Source organism: Schistocerca cancellata, chromosome 1, assembly GCF_023864275.1.
Source record: "Schistocerca cancellata isolate TAMUIC-IGC-003103 chromosome 1, iqSchCanc2.1, whole genome shotgun sequence".
Taxonomy (NCBI): Eukaryota; Metazoa; Arthropoda; class Insecta; order Orthoptera; family Acrididae; genus Schistocerca; species Schistocerca cancellata.
This window is the reverse complement of record NC_064626.1, coordinates 848,514,701-848,531,814: the sequence shown is the minus strand read 5'-3', so window position 1 is coordinate 848,531,814 and position 17,114 is coordinate 848,514,701. Positions and strand designations below refer to the sequence as shown.

The 17,114-nt window shown below is 44.5% G+C and overlaps 1 protein-coding gene across 5 annotated transcripts in view; it reads left to right on the top strand.

Moving 5' to 3' along the window:
• The window catches only part of LOC126188996 (TOX high mobility group box family member 4-B-like), a 477,811-nt gene that overhangs the window by 237,773 nt on the left and 222,924 nt on the right, over window positions 1-17,114 (top strand). For 2 of the 5 annotated variants that reach the window (XM_049930816.1, XM_049930808.1), the window contains exon 2: window positions 7,491-7,539. The exons of the other annotated variants lie outside the window; for them this stretch is intronic. The gene's annotated coding sequence lies outside the window, so the exon portion shown is untranslated. The remainder of the gene's footprint in view (window positions 1-7,490; window positions 7,540-17,114) is intronic. 5 annotated transcript variants of the gene reach the window in all.

Sequence of the window (17,114 nt, the reverse complement as noted above, 5' to 3'; positions counted from 1 at the left end):
TGACGCCTCCCCCCCCCCCCCTCCGCCCTTCCTCGCTACACCGTGCGGTTACGCCTCTGCTCGACATGTTTCGCGTTGTAGTCACGATTTGTGAACACTGCCGACTCGTGATATGTCGATGGTAAGTGCTGACTGCGTGTGGAAGCCGACAAGTATTTCTTGCACAACGGTATTGCTAAGGTCTGTTCCAGAAATTCAGGTATCTCATATCACCGACTCTTATTACGAGTTTTCTATCCGTCGAGTGCTACTCGTCTGCTAACGCGATCTTCACTTTCCGTATAGGACCGAGATAAGGCATTGTCAAGTACAAGGCGCCAGGTGCGGGTAGGACTTGCGCTGTGAGGGTTCCGTACAAACTTAATTATGTAACAGACAGTTCATCCATTCTGGGAATCGAGAATTTCGATGATGATTTTTGCCTGTTACGACACTGATACGGGTAAGATATCAGTCCCGGGAATTCCAAGACCTTCGAGAATGCTTTAATTTTAAGTCCGAAGTCGGATAACATATGACAAAACAAATACATTTTTCGTGTGGCATAATTAAAAATAACCAATTTTCTGGTCTTCTTCTTTGTTAGTACTGTCAAACCTTACTTCTTGCCAAAATTCATGATTCTAGGTCTAGTAGCCTGTACGTCTCAAAATGAGCGAGTTTTCAAGTATCGAAATGTGTGACATAAGTGACTGTATCTTTTGATTGCATGGTCTTGGAAACTGCAATTTTTTACACCGCCAAGGGACCGCAATCTTAGTATGTGACATGAACTTTAACTTGATACGTCTACCAAATCGTGAAAAAAAGAGTTTTTAACACTCGGACAGGCACACTGGCAGAGAGATCATATAAGCGTTCCGTTTTACCGAGTTAGGTACGGATCCGTAAAAAAGAGGCTACTGTAGAAATGTGTAAGGTAACGATGAAAGATTTCTGAACTGTATAGCCTTTGAAAATAACGCACGAATATGGAACTTTCACATAGCTTAAACTGTAGTCTTCTACGGCAGATTTTTCGATTAGCTAATCACTCTATTAAAGAGGGTCTTTAAACTCGGGCATGATTCAAAGACCGTTCTAGTGGATAAGTCGCACACCAGCTGCTATCGAGCTGTGGATTTTGAGGGAATTCCCTGTATATCTTGTGAAACGTAAGTCTGTTGGCACAGTGCAGCTTCTTGTACAAGAAATATTACAGAACAGAATAGAATTAAGCAGAAAAACATTGAACTCATATTTAGATTACTGTCTGAAAACTTTTTTCTTGTCTTTAATGCAAAAATTACCAAGATTCATGTTAATGGCCGGCCAGAGTGGCCGAGCGGTTCCAGGCGCTACAGTCTGGAACCGCGCGACCGCTACGGTCGCAGGTTCGAATCCTGCCTCGGGCATGGATGTGTTTGATGTCCTTAGGTTAGTTAGGTTTAAGTAGTTCTAAGTTCTAGGGGACTGATGACCTTAGAAGTTGAGTACCATAGTGCTCAGAGACATTTGAACCATTTTTATGTTAATGAATGTCTATTTCCATAAGCTTTAGGATTCCATTAACAATGCTTCCTTTTATTTTGAAAGACTGCGATGCCAACTGCAAGATATCACTCACTGTTAACTTTGATTCGATATTATTGTCTTCTTGCATTATTCGTCACCGTTTCCTTTTTTATACGACTTCTGTTTTCCCTCTTCCCTGGATGTACCATACAGATTGTGTCATAATTAATAGCGAAAACTGAGGTGCCTGAAGATGCATGATAACCCAAGCGAATACGACATAAAAGTTTTCTGGGTATGGTGTCGTCAGGCTCTGGCCGGAAGCCTACGCAATTATACAAGCGAAGACGATCTAGTATACACGCATCCGAAAACGAGCCTTTCGCTACATAATTGCGAATGATTTGTTCGAGCCGACACTGACAACAATATGAAATATTGTGATACTACAAATGTGTTTCACATGTAAACTTATCAATTGAGTCTCATTTAACTGGACACAAATTTTACCCACGGCATTACGTTAACAACAAATACAAAACTGCTTCAGCTCGTTACACGGTATAGTTTAATGCACACTCGTACTTGTTAGAGGAGGTGTTTCACCTATCGTACTCGCATTTTAACGCAGTATTACACTCCTTTCCGCATTGAGTTAAGAATTCTTTCAAATATCCCCAGATCATCTCGACAATTCGCAGCTTCAGTTCTTCACACATATCAACACTTTACTTTGGAGATGACCGCAGACAGAAAGACCCAAACGAATGAGGCCAGGTAATCCTGAACGCCAAGGTACAGGCTCTGCGCGACCAGTCCACGTCGGACCATACTGACTTGTTACACTTCAAATACATGTGCACTAAGAAGGTCAATTCTCACACTGAAGTCAATGGCAGCTCGTTCCACATTTGCAGTTATCTCGAAAATGCCTCGTTTGAGTACTCACGTATACTGGAACTTTATTGCTTTCATTATCGTACACTTTCACGTGTGTCAGCTGGGTGCAAGCCAGCAGTTTAGTGTGAAAATATAATTTATAATAGTCGATCTATTTCGTACCGCGCGTTACAATCCACCAATTGGATGTTGTGGAAGAGGTAGTTCTGCAGCAGGCGGGTCAGGTTTGAGCCGCGCGTGGTATTGCGAATTAACGGCAATCCGCGAGGAGCGACGCGTCAGCAAATTGGCGCATTAGGACGCGGCTGCGCGTCGTCTTGCGCGAGCCGGCTCGCGCCAGGAAATTGACAGATAGCTGGCGAACGCCTCGCGAGCTGCGAGAAAACCGCGATAATTCCAATACTGCCCCGCGCGCAGCGCTCATTAGCACGGCAGGGAGGAAATTGTTCCAGATTGCAGCCACCGGAGCCTTGATTTCCGCCCCATCGCCGATGGCACCGTTACCGTGGCGGTGGCGGCCATTGTTTCGCGCTGCTCATCCCACAGTGTGTGACACGTGCATCAACCTGCTGCCTCTCTCTCTCTGTCTCTCTCTTTGTTTGTGTAGTGACAGAGGCGAAGGGGATGGGACGGGGCGTTCGTATCTGTGTCTCATGTGTTTCCTTCTAGCTGTAACACCTCTCTGCACCGAAAATAATGTGATATATCTATTTTCATTCTGTGGTATTCGGAGAGACAGGAACTTTATTCGGAATTCAACTTGGCCTTCCTTGCTGTTACAGAGCTCAGTGGGACAGTTGTTTGGACATTGAACTCGTATTTTGGTTGAAGAAAATTTCATATGTCTCTCGGGCCATTTTGATTCAGATTTTCTATGGCTCTCCCAAATCAGTACTTTATCAAGGAGTGTATCAATTGAGTATGTGAAGCAGACCATTTGCTTAGCTGTTGTCATTACGGAGAAATTATAAAACAACGCTACGCTGTTTCTCCCGCTATTGTTGTTATTAATACCTCAGGAGTGTCAGTCAGTTTACAGCCTGCGAGGCTGACAACAGTGACGTTAAAACCACAACTATATGTCATATCCGTGAGTGAACATTTTAAATGTGTACCATGCTACAAGTCTTCAGTTTTGTTTATCATAATATACCGTAGAAAAAAAATACAGCACCTTCAGGGACAAGGTCATTTTACTCACAAGAGAGGTGACAGTTAGTTCATCATAGTAGAAGTACATGATAACAAATTTAGATCAAATGATTCAACAAGTCACAGTTAAGGGCGGACCAACAGTCGCATCAATAAGAGCTGTACCTCCCCTGGCGACAACGCAGGTGTGTATTCTCGCATGTAAACAGTCATAAAGGAAGGATATCATGCGGCAGGTTGTGACAAACATCTTGCGCCCTTTATTGTAATCCGGAAATTTTCCTTGCAGGCCCTGGAGAACGAGTAAGTTTCCGCTTCATCATGTCCGATACTTATTTAATTGGCGAGATGTATGGTGACCCTTCTGACCAGATCAGTTGTTACATACCATGAACAGCAAGTTTCGTCGCAGCAGCTGTATGTGAACGTGCATTGTCCAGCTGATAAAGTTCATGTCGTAGGAATGGCAGCAGCACGGGGATAATAGCCTGTGCAATATAGCGGACGCTGAATACTTTGCACTGCAGAAACACCAAATGTGACCGTGAGTTGCAACTGATAGCCCCCCCCCCCCCCCACACACACACACATCATGAAGCCTGGGATGGGATCTGTGCGTGGTGGGCGAATGCACTCTGGATTAGGCAGCTCACCAGGTCTGCGACCTACAAGTGTACGTCCACCCATCGTATATACCTCCTCTCCGTCACTGAAGACGTCACAGCGCCACTCCACCCTCTCCTCTACTGAACTCTTTCACGACACCAGGATAGCCACGCTTGGCAGTGTCTGTGGTATCCCGACCAGAGACACAAGTTGATCTTAATGTTGCTGCAATTGACAGTTCCCAATGGTACCTGATGACACAGTAGTGAAATCTGAGACCGGGTTTCGCAACGTCCAGAACATGGTCTACAAGTGTGGGAATGTTCCACAAACCACTGCTGAAAGCAGCGACACATCACCGATACATTGTCCATGTGCAATAGTCCGTCGATACGTTGACCCAGTTTCCCGTGGGCCTGAAGATGTTCAACAGAAGTACATATTCGTTGCTGGGCAATGGTTGTGCCCTCGGATGATTGTTACAAACACTGTTCACCTCGTAAATTCACCACAGTTACTGCCTGCAGAGTCACAACAGAGGGCGCACGGACAGGGCTCCTGAGCGCCATCTGATCGCCAATGGCCGTGACAAATGAATCACTAACACCACAATCCCTCAGTGTGCTCATATTGTACAGTGGTGCTACTTATGCATATACAGCGTGGGTAAAATAAAACTGAACTGGAAAACATTTCATGTACCTTAAGACAGGCTAGCCGGTTTACATCATACGGAAGTGGGGCAGATGGTCCCTGATTGGGTTGTATATATTAAACTTGACGAAATTTTTTTCCAGGCTAGTTTTGCATTGCGACCCTGTATTATGTCTTAACATACTAGCTCTGTCAGGTCTTCAGGTTATCATAATCCTGCATAAACAGAAGCTCTAGATTGCGAAAAATGATCGACTACCTTAAAAAGTTATTGACAAGGTTACTTTTTGGTGTCGGTGGTTATTTCATAGGTTTAGTTAAGCACATGCAGCGTTGTCAGTGTACGTTCACTATCATGTATCACACGTAACATATTTAATCTGTTTTGAACGAGCCATTTTCTTGCATCGGGCTATTCAAAATGTCTTTGCACCAACTCGATCTGCCACTATTTCAATGACTTTACAACTAGCCTTCATAAGTGGACATGTGTAAATTTCGTAATGAAAGTAATGGATTGCACTAACGTGTCATCGAAGTGCATTTCACAATGGAAAAGGTCCCTGTTTACCCTCCTTCTCCTCATCGTTAACATCGGAGTTCACCTAGAATGAGGGGATCGATCAGTCTCTTCTCTATAAACTCGTAATCATCTACATCATAAAACCATGATCAAATCATAATCACCTTCATCATCAACCTGATCAAAACATTTTTCGGCAATAATGTAGAAGCTAATTTCCAAGTGAACATCAGCTTTAAAAATGGCCAACACTGTAGACGGGATAGGCAGGAAACAGCCATAATAGAACACTTTCGCGAACGCGATATGGTACGCTAGTGTCCAAAATTATGTATGCCTTATTACACATAATCGACACAATACGTGCATTGTTTGCTCGTAACGAGCACATAAATAATCCAGAAGAACATCACACATCGCCACTTCGACTGATAACCATTTATTAGGAGGCACCTGCATCTACAGTCGCCAGTATGTATGTGATGGTCACGCGATTCTTACTCAACTTCCAAGGAATACTTCATTGTGCTACCATCCACTGTTTCCGATCGATCGCTTTTCTCATTTACGTTCCGCATATGTAGTGAGTAAAAAACATATTTAAATTCTTCATCAAGTGTCACAAACTTAGTCTTCTTTTGTGTACTGTACTCGAGATTGATCAGTACACTGTTTTCGAAATTTGGTTTTATAGTTTGCAAAATTATTGTGAGCGGCTTCAGTCGATAACAAGTTGAAACCACAGATTTTTTGAATGTGCAGTTACTCTGCTGATTTAAATCTCTTATAGCCTCGACTTGCATGATAGTTGATACATAAAGTGTATGCTACATAAGATAAACTGACAACTAAAAACAGCAGAAATGTGTCGCAAACCGAGCAACAAGAGTGGCCCGCTTCAGTGCACAGGGGGTTTTCACGGGACGTAGCCAGCGGGAAACTGAGAATCCCAGCGCCGGCTTCTAGTTCAGCCCTCCACGAGGTTCAAGTGACGAGCAAAAAGAGAGGGTGGGAAACGGCGCGTGGAACATTCATTACCGACCTACAGCTGCTTACAGAGCTCCCCTTGTTCTTTCACTGCCTGCCCCCCTCCCTTCCCCCCGCCTTTCCTTCCTTATTCGCCTCGCTTGTTTTCCCTGGATTGCATTCGTCCTCGTCGTGCTTTCAAAGAAGGGTTTTGTCTTCGCCTTTCCCTAAAATTACGCGACTGACAGGGGTTGGAGTTATTTATTGAAAGTCGAGTCGCTGTGAGGGGACGAATCCGCACCTCAAGCGTAAATTTTTAAGCAGTTTTAAAATTCTGCTCGACTTGTCACCGGAAGGCGTATCGTTTGTTATTTGTGGCCACTCCATTCGTTTGGTATGAAAGACGAATACAGTTGTACGAAACGAAATAAGTACTAAATAATCACGTCATCAGTTCCAGAAGAGCAAACTGAACTTTCTTTTCCCCTCCTGCCTTGTAGGGTTCGCACTTGATTAGTTTTTGCTCCCCGTGGCTCTCCTCTCTTTGGGCAAGGACTTTTCTTGAAGTTGCTGACGTCACCTTAAGTGACTGTGCATGTGTTTAATCTTTAAAGATAAGCTGAGCCTAGTGAAAGCAGTGGATGGAAATATTCACAAAGAATTAAGTAAAACGTCTGAATGTTCTCTGCCTGAGGCTTAATTTCCGATTTCTCACGATGGTAGACGGGCTTCGTGTCAAGTACGTTGTCACATTCATTTATCACACCGGTGACTGTTCATCTCACCAGAATGAGCTCGAGGAGATAAACTGAAAGACGTGAATGATCGAGCGATATGCGTTTAGACGGGCGTAGTGCGAACCGCGAGAGAAATGTAAACCACCGCTGAGAAACGTCTTCACCCCTCGTACGCTAGTCACATAGATATCGCACATTTATAAGCTTTTATATGAATTAAATAACCCCAGTTTCACTGTCAGCTGAAAATTAAGGTGCTGTATGACGTGTCTTGTTTCGTTACGCCATAGACACTAAAGAGTGGTTCTGAAATAGACGGAGGACGTATGTGCACAGTACTGTGACCGCGAAATGTGTGATGTTACGTCTGACATATTTCTTTATGTCACAGTAATATTAGACAAGTACCTCTGCACATCTGCTACCGTTTAGCCTGACATATTTTTGTGGTTTTGCAGGTGAGTTGCAGTCCTTAAAGCAGCCGGTGAGCTTCCCTGTTAGCTAGAGGTAAGTACTATTATGTCCTTTTTCTGCCTCCGTTACTTCTTTATATATTTATGGACGTTCCCGTTACCTTCGTTGCCAAGATCTCACTCGCTTCTGTAGTCTGCAAGTGATTTTTGAACCCAATACGCAATTTTATATATTATGACGATAGAGAGAGCAGTTGTTTTCAGCCATCGGCAAAGAGAACGATGAAGTTGCAACAAAAGAAGGTAATTTTTTATTACACTGTGGTCACAAACGCTATACTAGTCTGATGTTTGATCACTATTCAGGGACAGCTACGGCTAGGTCTTCCCAGTTTTTCCGTACTGCGTAAAGATACTTTTAGGATGATTCTTCAGCCACGCCGCGTATGATTATTTTGTGCAGCCTTGTGCAGCTAAGGTAGTTCTTCGTTCCTAACGACATCTATGCGTATTGCATGTTACACCATTGAAGAAAAAAAGTCACAGATCAATTCAGGGACATTAATGGTCAATATACTGCTCCTCCATAACATTTTGTCCCATGAACGTCAGATGGTCTGTAAGATTTGTTGTTAAGACATGTTTAATGAGCTAGTTAAAATATTAGGACACAATGTACTCGGGAGCTATGCGCAAGGAGCTGATCGTACTACAGGACCCTTATTAGCAGTGTCACTCTCACGGAGGATGCGTTACCACGTAATTTAACACATTCTCTTTAGTGCCTTCCTTTTTATTCCAAATAATGCTGCGGCCCTCAAACTCGCAGTATGCGCAGCTGGATGCCTGTGTTAGTCGGCTGCGTAAACCATTAATTTTTCTGCGTTGTTACGCGCATCACGGAAAATTAAACAAAACACGAAAAACGCAGCTCAACAACTCGTGCAATGATCGTGGTTAGCAGTGCGTGACTAACTGGAGCTCCCTGCATAAACAAAACTAATCGCGGCGCGCGTGGAATGCGACGGCGTCTACGCGGCTAAAAATAGCTCCCCCGCCGCGGTCCGCCGTGGCTGCCGCCGGGGACAGCACACACGTAGCTTTTCACCTGACTGCCTCCGTTCGCTATTACACGTAATACCTGAGAGCGCATTAAATATCCCAAGAAATTACGGGGTAATATACAAAGATGCGAATGGCCGAATCGTGTCTAGTCCGTTGCGCTTGAGCACTAAATCTGATTCTTATCATTACGTTTTTATATCGCCCAATTAAATATGCCTCGAAATACCATACAGTTATCGGCAATAACGAGGCATTACGGCAGCGATTTATGGCGTTGCCGTTGCAGACGAAGAGTGGCAGTCGTCCCGACCCTAGTCTCTAGCTGTGCCGTGATTTTTACCGGCACATTTACTTTTTAAAAAGATGAGATCACAAATCCACATCAAATTTTAAATCTGCACAGCGCAGTTTAACATGAGTAGTGTAGCGAACACTTTGAGGATACAAATCCACCACCTCTCTTTTTCTTTAGAATACGGGAAGAAAAGAGGAAAAGTTGAATCTACAGGATAGTGACCGCATAGCGCATGACAGTCCTACACAACTACATATTTGCATAAAAAATGGTAGCGTACCGGTTAAGGTACAAGGGTCATATTGTGAAGGAGCGAATTCTAAAATCCTGTCAGCAAATCTGATAGAAGCTCACTGCTGTTCCTCTAAACCCACCGTCTCTAGCCGTATCTGATCCGATTATCTCGATGTCGATAGGTCGGTAAATTCTGATAAAAATGCAAAATCGATCAAGGATAACAAGATTATACGTTTTAAAATAGTGCGCGAGTGGAATATGAAAGTAGTGCAGTGAAACAAAGTGTCATAGATGGGAAGACGGGACGAAGAGTTCGGGCCGATTCTCTCAACTCTCGTTTTCCTGTCTCTCACTCTGCGGATACCTTAGCACGTACAAATCCAACTAAAATCTAGTAACACAGCTTCTCGACAGATGGCGAACTTCATCGTCAACTACTACTGTCTGACCTAACGGATGCAGATAGACTCTTCGTGGTGTCCTGAACGATGAAGGAGAACTGTCACTCTTTGTCTCTGAGTTGTAGGATGTCTGTCGTAGTGTTATTTCTTGCTTTGTGAGACACATTTGTTCGTGACAGTTTAGATATTTGCTGTGTATGCTGAATAAGTGTGGAACAGCAGAACAGTGCCTATGTATTCACCATTAGCTTTTTTTATCTGCCAAAGCGTACGAAATTCTGCAATAACAGGCACACGATACAAACGAAAGGCCAGTGCAATCTATTCTACTATCATAAACTACTTGATACATGCACTGATAGCATATGGTGCAACGCTACTTGTGAACGAGTTGTCGGTCAAGCAACCGACCCAGTATATTATCTTAGCAGTGAGGATTCATGTAAAACGATACGCTGAGATCCATATCACATTCTGGAGCCTGCAATTGTTTGCATTAGTAAATTTATCGCGGCGGATAAACGTATTTTGCAATCAATTGGCAAAATCTTATTCTTCTACTGTACTTTTTAGTTCAAATGGCTCTGAGCACTATGCGACTTAACTTCTTAGGTCATCAGTCGCCTAGAACTTAGAACTAATTAAACCTAACTAACCTAAGGACATCACACACATCCATGCCCGAGGCAGGATTCGAACCTGCGACCGTAGCGGTCGCTCGGCTCCAGACTGTAGCGCCTAGAACCGCACGGCCACTCCGGCCGGCTGTACTTTTTGCCCTTAATGTCAACGTAATTAATCTGGGGAGTAATGTGTATGCAAACAACACATCTTCATGTAAGGGAGAAATAGATGAAAGGAAGGTAGGAAGAATGTCCCGTCGACGATAAGGTCATTACATGAGCGGAGTACAAGGTTAGGTTGGGTAAGGGTATCGGCCGTACACTGTTCGAAAGAACAAATCTAGCATTTACCTTCAGAAATTTGGGGAAACTACAGAAAACTTACATCTGGTTGGCTGCAAAGCGATTCGAAACAACCCCTCCCCCCCCCCCCCAACCCCCCAGTGGAAGTCCAGTTCCTTGGGGAAACTTACACGGTTCTCTAAGCAAGGTTAGCCCAGTACGTATCTCAAGTGAATTGAATACTGAGACACTTCGTTCGTTTTAATGTATTTAATGGTGTAGGTTTTGCACTCTGTGACTGCCTTTCTCAAATTAATTTCAATAAGCTGTGATCAGTCTCTATGTGAAGTTTTCAACAGAGTTAAATTTACGTCGCTGATTGAAATGTTGGTCGTATCAGAAGCGATGCGTGATACCGCAATATCTTTTATTCGCTCTCTCTCCGTCCATAATTTTTTAACACGTCATGTTCATTATTAGTTTTTCGAAATCCGTCTTTGTTGCCTGGATTTCAATTTCATCGCTACTGCGCGACTTACACCGAGGTGGCAAAAGTTGTGGGATACCTCCTAATATCTTGTCGGACCTAGTTTTGCACAGCGTAGTACAGCAACTCAACGCGTCATGGACTCAACAAGTCGTTGGAAATCTCCTGCAGAAATACTGACCCATGATGCCTCTATATCCGTCAGTAATTGCGAAAGAATTGTTGGTGCAGAGTTTTATGCACGAAGTGATCTCTCGATTATGTCCTTTAAGTGTTCGATGGGATACATATCTGGCGTTCTAGGTGGCTGCTTCATTCGCCCGAATTGCCCAGAATGTTCTTCAAAGCAATCGCGAACAATTATGGCTCGGTGACATGGCGCATTGTCATCCACAAAAATTCCATCGTTGTTTGGGAACATTAAATCCATGAATGGCTGCAAATGGTCTCCAAGTAGCCGAAAATAACCATTTCTACTCAATATTCGGTTCAACTGGACCAGAGAACACAGTCCATGTCACGTAAATATAGCTCACACCATTATGGAGTCACCACCAGCTTGCACAGTGCCTTGTTAAGAACTCGGATCCAAGGATTCGTGGGATCTGTGCCACACTCGAAGTCTACCATCAGCTCCTACCTACTGAAATCGGGATTCATTTGATCTGGCTATGGGTTTCCAATCATTTAGGATCCAACCGATACGGTCACAATGATGATGATGTTTGGTTTGCAAGGCGCTCAACTGCGCGGTCATCAGTGCCCGTAGAAAGTCCCAATTTTTATACAGTGCAATTTTTACACAATCCTGTCTAGCCACTTTCACGAATGATGATGAAATGATGAGGATAACATAAACAACCAGTCCCCGGACAGAGAAAATCCCCAACCTGGTCGGGAATCGAACTCGGGACACCGTGATCCAGAGGTAGCAACGCTAGCCATTAGACCACGAGCTACCGACATACGGCCACGAGCCGAGGAGAGGCGCTGCAGGCGATGTTGCGCTCTTAACAAAGGCACTCTCGTTGTTAGTCTGCTGCCATAGCCCATTACCGCCAAATTTCGCCGCCCTACCAAAACGGATACGTTCGTCGTACGCCCCAAATTGAACGGCTCCAATTTATTTCACTTACTGTTGTGTAAGGATTTTGCGATTCTATGAGCTCTCTGACTCCTGAGTCAGCATAATAAATATTCATGAGTTCTGTAGGAGGAAAGGTCGAAGAGTAGTGGGAGGGTAAGGAGGAAACACTTATCAAGAACGCAATAACGTGTTCAAATTGCCTGAATCAAAAAAATGGTTCAAATGGCTCTGAGCACTATGGGACTTAACATCTATGGTCATCAGTCCCCTAGAACTTAGAACTACTTAAACCTAACTAACGTAAGGACAGCATACAACACCCAGCCATCACGAGGCAGAGAAAATCCCTGACCCCGCCGGGAATCGAACCCGGGAACCCGGGCGTGGGAAGCGAGAACGCTACCGCACGACCACGAGATGCGGGCTTGCCTGAATCATTTACCAGTTTTTGCAGAAAGGTTACAACATTTTCATGTATTTATCTAAAATGTTTAGCTGTATACCGTACTGTAGTTTGCTAAAATATTCGGCGGCTAGAAATAAACGGTTGTGTGCCGACGAGACACTGGAGAATGCAGTGCAGATAAGGAAAATCACATGCTAGAGACGAGGTCGCCGTGCATCCCTTCGCGTGCCCCTCGTCGCCGTTAACGGATTTTGCCGTGTAACTGGGACACGAGCGTTACTTTCCCTTGCCCTTCAGCGCTGCTGCCAGATGGGGTTTTTGTGTCGTCATGCTTCCTCCGTGGCATGCGGAACTTGTTTCTCTGGAGCTAATTGACACCATTGGGGAACCTACATTATTTCGGGACGGGAGCTCAGTGATGAGTTACATTAATGGACAGAATACCTGCACGTTTCTCGTGCCGAGTCTTCTCAGACTTCATCAGCCGAGGTTAATGTCGTGACATCGCGGCCTTCAAATATTTTCGGAAATCTAGACATCATTTTTTATTTGTCACAGGAAACACAAATATTGATAATAAGAATATTTTGTTGGTAACTCACCTTAATGTTCCACACACTACAAGCCTGAATGCTTTGAGGAGTTTTACACTGAGAACGATGCAGCTCCCGTTTCGTTTATTCTCTATCGTCATATTCTGTATCATCATCTCTGTCATATTCTGTGTCTAACTGCAAAATAGGAACTTTCTTCCCTTGGCCTCAAAGGCGACAACCGTTTGACAACTGAGGTCATATCCAAGACAACAGATTCGGAATGTGCCCTTTATCCCACCTCTTTGTTTTCTAAAATGTAATATCTGACGAAGACAGGACAAACTGTGTAGGTAATATTCGTCCGCCTGATTTTCCATTGGGAAAAACTTTGTGCTGTATGGCCATAAAAGGTTAACACATTTTGTAAAATTCGTTGTTTCATAAAGTTTTGATGCATTTTCTCCTTTTGGTAGCCGGCCGGTGTGGCCGTGCGGTTCTAGGCGCTTCAGCCTGGATCCGCGTGACCGCCACGGTCGCAGGTTCGAATCCTGCCTCGGGCATGGATGTGTGTGATGTCCTTAGGTTAGTTAGGTTTAAGTAGTTATAAGTTCTAGGGGACTGATGACCACAGATGTTAAGTCCCATAGTGCTCAGAGCCATCTGAACCATTTTTTTCCTTTTGGTAATATTTTTCCTTTCGCGGGAAAATGTTCGCAAGAATTTCATTGCCTAACAATACAGTTGCTCTGATCATAATAACAAATACAGCAAGTGATAACAATGACGTTCAACCAGAGTAAGAATATTTAACAATAAAAGCAAATAAACAGATAAGACCACTGGTTCAAAATGGCTCTGAGCACTATGGGGCTTAACTTCTGTGGTCATCAGTCCCCTAGAACTTAGAACTACTTAAACCTAACCAACCTAAGGACATCACACACATCCACGCCCGAGGCAGGATTCGAACCTGCGACCGTAGCAGTCGCGCGGTTCCAGACTGTAGCGCCTAGAACCGCTCGGCCACTCCGCCCGGCTAAGACCACTGGACTATTCCATCAGACTGAGCTGACGTTGATGCTGGTCGTCTGTTCAGGACCTGTCCGACCATTCTTCTTACGGTTAACTGTACCTATGATAAGTTACTTCAGGCAAACAGTGGGAAGTTTCGTTTAACAAAGTCGCGATCGATTGAATTTATCATATAAGTCTCTAATGTCCGCGACAGTGACAATACTTCAAACGCAAACACCTTCCTACCAGAGTAATGGGAATACATGGGGACGAAAATGCAGCGTTTGTAGATCCAACGTTCGTGGACTCAGCGTTTGAAATGAAACGTGACGTTGGCTTTCTGTTCCTCTGATTGTCTGTTCGAATGCCGCCAGTTACACTAAACTCCCTTCTTCGTAGAACAATAGGACGCTAGTTCGCCGACCGTCAACCGCTCGACGGGCATAACTGAATGGGAGTACTGGAGCATATCGCTATCTATGCCATTCATGTCCGCTTCCGACACAGGAGCCGTTACACCCCAACTAGCTGCTTTGTTGTCCACAAGAGATTGTGTGGACCGCTTTCCGGTCCTCCCACTAAGGAAAACACCTCTGTGGCACGGGGATCGAATTCGGGTCTTACATATGGTTATCAAACACCTAACTTACAGACGGCGTCACAGTGCTTTTCTTCATTTTCTTGACACCTATACTTGCCGTCGGGTTGGCGAGGCGTCAGAAACGTTTACTGGCGTCCTGCCGAAGGTAACGTCAGATGTGACTTCGGATTCCCCACGTCCTTCTGAGTTGGTTGGGGTTGATTTGCGAGAGAGGACCAAACAGCGAGGTCATCGGTCCCATCGATTTACGGAAGGATGGGGAAGGAAGTCGGCCGCGCCCTTTCAGAGGAACTAACCCGGCATTTGCCTGAAGAGATTTAGGAAAATCACGGAAAACCTAAATCAGGGCGGCCGGACGCGTGTTCGAACCGTCGTCCTCCCAAATGCGAGTCCAGCGTGCTAACCACTGCGCCACCTCGCTAGGTGATCCTTCTCTGTCTGACTGTTGATTTTTCCCAGGGCTTTTGCTGCGACGGGTCTCTCTCTCTTTTCAACAAGTGACCATCAACTCGCACCTGGCCTCCACCGTTGTTAAGACAGGTAGATATTTCTCTCTCATTTTATCTGTGATGCTGACAATCTTCGTGTTCCCTTTTATACCTGGTTTCTTTCCCAGTTGAACACAATTGTTCACACAGAGAAATTGAAAATTATTGTTACACCTGCATGACTTTCCCCACTACACTAAACCTTATGTCATGTACATTCAGAGTACAATACCCCCTTGTCCCTTCCAGCTTTGTAGGAATTTTCCTGTCAGATGGTAATCCTTACTCGAAACTTCATCCAACTAGATTTATCTATATACAATTGCTTTCTTTCTCAAGTCCGACGCTTGCGCAAAATCTTTCGAGAGGTATTGCAACTTATCCACTTTGCGAATTTCTACAATTATGGCGATCATGTTCTTTTTTTGTCTGATGTCACGTTCCATACCTTCTGTTTTGCATTAATGAGTTTCTTGTAATTGAGTTTCCAAGATTACAACTACGCATTTACTCTGATGCTGTATAAGGGGCAATCAAATAAAAACGAGACAGATGGGAAAAATTAAGTAAACTGTTTATTATTTCAAAAGTAATCATCGTAACTGTTAATACATTTCTCCCACTGTGAGACAAGGCGTTCAGTGCCTTGATGGATATAGGTTTGCGGTTGCCTAAGGAGCCATGATTGTACCCAGGCGTGAACCTCTTTGTCCGAAGCAAATCGACGGCCAATGTCTTTCTCCAGGGCTCCAAAACTATAGAAATCGCAGGGTGGGCGATCGGGACTGTATGTAGGATGTAGGCGGGCCCACATGTTGCCTACGCCGCAGAAGCTTCGCTGAGGAGGCCTTACACGTCCTCCATACGCGATTTTCATATCCTTGGCGTCCAGAAGAAAGACGTTCGTGGCCGTCCATTTGCTTCGGACAAAGAGGTGCACGCCTGTCTAGAATCAGGATTCCGTAAGCAACCCCAAACATTTTTCCACGAACGAAATGTTTTAACAGTTATGGCGATTACTCTTGAAATAATAAACAGCTAACTTAGTTTTTTTCTTTCTCATTCTCATTTGACTGTCCTTTGTACATTTTCGGACCCAGTTCAAGAACGAATGTGAACTTGGCGTGACCGAGTGAAGTGACATTTCCGCGACAAAAAGAGGCATTTTCTCGAAACAGTAGGCTCTACCGAAAATGTTTTTCTTTTTACCGATCTTCCAGGCGCTACTGAAGTCTAGAATTTGGATGTGGCGTTTGCAAGTAGCGCCCATCAGCGGTGCTGCGTGGCAGCAGCCAGGCCTTGTCGGAGCTTGTTAACGTGACACACAGTGCCGCAGAAAACCGGCTCGGACGCTTTCCGCGAGTACAGTAAGTACCGTATAAACGGTAGTCGCGACTTGTTGCGGCAGAGCAGCCGCGTCGTCGCCGACGGCCGCCGGCCAGTTGTCACAACGCCGCCTGCTGGCGAGTGAGAGTCCTCAGAGGCAGTGTTAAACAGCGCGTCCATAGCCTGCCCTGTGGTAGCCATATAGCTGGTTGCCGTGTCTGACACTCATAATTACCGAGTCCTGACCTTCTACCTCTGCCTATTATAATTCGTGAGTTCGTGATACAGGAGTTGGAATATTGCGAAACACGTTCTGGAATGGACGAGTGGTAACGCGTGAAACAAAAAACTGTCTGCAATGTCAAAGGAAAAATAACAAGCAGTGGTCTTCTCACCACATAGTAGCATATGCATCCAAGAAATCTGGCTTTTAAATCTTCCTTTCCGTTACCATAAGATGCAATATTGTTATGTAAACAGTGTCGGCATGTACGCCACTGCGGACGAAAGCTTCTGTGGTTAGGCTGTTGTCATCACGCATAGTGGCCACCGGGGCACGGAACAGCACGTTCATAATAAGCATACAGAATAAACTAAGCAAGACTCGAATCAAATGTATTTCAATTACCATCAACGCTTCTTAAATAGTAGGGGGAAATAGCTGTTGGTCCTAAATACCAGGGTTTCCTGTCGTATGGCATGTTTGTACTTGTGTTTAGTGAGATAAGGGACCAAGTGATTCGGATAGCTCTAATCCTACTGACCATTTGTATACCTATCGGAAGAACAGTCATACTGTATCTATACTAAAGTACTGGGTC